The sequence below is a fragment of the Lactuca serriola genome, chromosome 2, assembly GCF_051521515.1.
Source record: "Lactuca serriola cultivar US96UC23 chromosome 2, Lser_US96UC23_V15, whole genome shotgun sequence".
In the NCBI taxonomy this organism is placed as follows: Eukaryota; Viridiplantae; Streptophyta; class Magnoliopsida; order Asterales; family Asteraceae; genus Lactuca; species Lactuca serriola.
In genome coordinates, this window is record NC_136409.1 from 224555182 (window position 1) to 224558598 (window position 3417).

General features: G+C 28.7%; 1 non-coding gene across 1 annotated transcript; it reads left to right on the forward strand.

Moving 5' to 3' along the window:
- The first annotated feature begins 1104 nt into the window (after nt 1-1104).
- On the forward strand, nt 1105-1178 carry TRNAI-AAU (transfer RNA isoleucine (anticodon AAU)). Its single transcript has one exon. It is a non-coding gene; the product is annotated as a tRNA-Ile (tRNA).
- The last annotated feature ends 2239 nt before the right edge of the window (nt 1179-3417 follow it).

Consider the following 3417-nt stretch of genomic DNA (forward strand, 5'->3'; position numbering starts at 1 on the left):
TTTTTATTCATTGAAAATGATTTTTTAAATATCGTTTGTTAACCTTACAATCAATCATTAATGAGACAATGACGACGTCAAATTTCTCTTAGCTTGTTCAAAAAAATGTCACCTAAAGGTTTTATGGGTGTTGTATTGGACTTAATGAGTACATGTGCATTCGATTTCATTTTTTCATATCTTAATATTGGATTGGATAAAACCAGAATTACTGGGTTTTGAATAATCCATATGGGATATATCGCAGATTTTGGTTGGAAATTATACGATATATTCCAAAACTGAAGATATGATCCGCCCAGATTTTGGTTGGAAATTATAGGATTTTTTCGATTAAAATTTGGCAACAAAATTCTATTTCAAAATTTAAGGGTATCACAAATTCATCAAGTATAGCTTGTAAGATAGCAATTCATGAATTTCAAAGTCAATTAAGCTTCTAACATTGTAAAGCTTTCAATGTTATTCTACTATACCATTTGATTACTATGCAGAGCGCAAACATACATGTAGTTTTATATAATCATGGAAAAACATATAACATTTTTAGGAGTCTTTTATTTTTTATTATAATTTTTTTTCAAAACATTATCACTTGGAAAACTCTATGAAGTATGAACAATTTTTTGTTGGTGATTTTCACTCAAAACCTTTTAAGAAATCTTGTAAAATTATTTGGGCGGAGTTGTTTTATCATCTTGATGGATCTCATAAATTTTCACCTAATTGTTTAGTAAAAGATAATAACAATAAAATAATCTCTATAATATTAGTGGTTCGAAAAATAATCTGATGATAAAAATATCATATACCAGATTTTTTTTAAGCTTTTTATATTGCTGAGTTAGTGTTTACGTATTATGAATTTTTTTTAGAAAAAAACAATGTAATAGATTAACTCAGTTCTTCCGATTTAAAATCAACCTAATTAAGTGAAGTCATAGTGGAAGTTGCATCAAATTTTAAAGTTTACTTTAAACAAAAACCAACTGTTGAAGTCAAACCAAGTGAAATCACGGAGTATTATGGCTTTCTTTGTTAGTTCAAATAAAAATGACCAATCTAAAACAATGAATAGTCGTAATTCATACTACACACCATCAAGGCCTATTAGCTCAGCTGGTTAGAGCGTCGTGCTAATAACGCGAAGGTCGCAGGTTCGAGACCTGCATGGGCCAAAATTGAATTTTTGTACTATTTTTTTGAAGATATTGATCTTATTATAATTTATATGTTATTTAGGCCGTAGACGAAGCAAACAAAGACGACCAAAACTTGTCTATATTGGTTTATTTAAGTTTAATACGAATAAAATTTGTCTATATAACTATATTAGTTTGTTTAAGTTTAATTGAATTAAAAAATATAAACAAATCTAAATTTTTGTTTGTAATTGTTTGTTTTAAAAAATATATTATTCATCTGTGAGTTTAACCGAGCTAACAGACAAACACGAACACATAGACAACCAAAAAATATCCGTTCTATTGCTGTTCTATTGTGTTGTTCATTAAGAGAATGCTTGTTGTTTTTATTTACATTATACATATATATTAATTCATGTGCTATATTTAGGAATAGTATAATTTTTTTATGGTTTTAGATTTTTACAACAAAAGTTTTTTATATTAGAGTTTGTTATGGTTTTACATTTTGGCCATAAAACTATCTTATTTTAGACTTTGGCCGTAAGACTTTCCCTTGTTGGTATATTTGGTCCCTATATTTTTCTACGTTCATATTTCCCATGTCGTTACTTTGTTAAATGTCACTTTCCATTCCCCATATTTTGTAAAATGTTAGTTTTACTCCCTCAATTTAGACAACAACAAGTTCCACTCATTTACGTTTCGTATATTGACATGTATGTAGGTTTGACATGTTTGGTCACTACATAGAAAATAAATTACAAGAATTGTCCCTGTAATTTTCGTAACAGATCTATATAAAATTATATTTACATGAATGGTGCATATGTTGATGTACTACACTACCATATTGTCCTCGGAACATTATACACACAAAATAGAAACAACAAACAAGAAAAAAAAACCAAAGAAACACTGAAATATGTAAACATGAAAAAAAAAAAAAATCAACCGCGTCGAAGCGCGGATCACCTTCTAGTTAAGATTTACTTCATCATTTATGTCTGGAAAGACAAACATATGTGCAAAATGATTAGAATTTACAATCAGAGTCTAATGGTTGAGGAGTTGAATTCCACCAAGGAGGTTCACAGTGCAAACCATGTCACACCAACAATATTCTTAATGTTGCGCAACTAACCTCCAAAATGGTTTTTGGGGTAGATTGATAAACCACTCATATGGTACGGTTTATAATTTTTTTTTCATTTTTTTATTTGAAAAATATTGTTTGTTTTTTAAACAGAAGACTTAAAAACATTGGTGTAATGTTTTAGTAGATGATATAAAAAATAACTTTTCAAGTTTGTAGACATTCCAACTCTTTGCTTTTAAGTATGCCCTCGTTTTGATTTGTTTTTGCCGATTTGTGTTGTTTTAGATAATAAAAAAAATTTGTTAGCAAACTAAAAAAACAAAAAATCATCTTTATATATACTATAAACTTCTAGTTAGGCCTGTTTAAATTAACGGATACCTAAAAAAACCGATCGACCCGAATTCGGATAGATTGGGTTGTGGTTATCAGATTTCGGGTTTGAAAATTCGGGTATTTAGTTAACCTGATATTACATTAGTTCGGATAAAAGGCATGTGTTTATGATTTCGTGAATAGACGAGTATTCTTTTCAAAATAACATCGATTGCCGACAGATTCAAGACTTCCTAGTGACTACATAACAAAACGTAATTAAAAAAATTCTTGTATTCTTTTATATTCTCCTTCCGTGTGACATGAATATTAAATTAACAATGAGATTTTCACAAGCATATGAAATTTCTTGATGTGTTACACAACATATTAGTGTTGGATTAGTGTCTAAGTCCATAACTATTTTGGTATGTACTTGACCCGATGGTGCATGGTCCTTTTGGGTTGCCTTCACCAAAGCAACTTGATTGGAGAAATAAATAAAGAGAGAGAGGTTATTATGATTTATTAATATGTTATAAGAATAATATATTAAAGGAGAAATCATATTTGTTTAATTAATATTGGTCAATAATTAATTAAGAATTAATTTTGTGATCAAGTGTAATTAATTAAACTAGAGGGGCTGAATTGTAATTATGTGATAGTTACAAAATAAGATAAGGATTATCTTATATATATGGTGAATGAATTTGAGGTGTAAATCCCTTAGAATTTGACTAGGATAAGGATTTCTAAGACTTATCTTATGGTTGTTTGGTGGACAAGCAACTAGATAAGGATAAGGACTAAAACCCTAATCTTTACACCTATATAAACCCCCTAAGGCTTATGAAT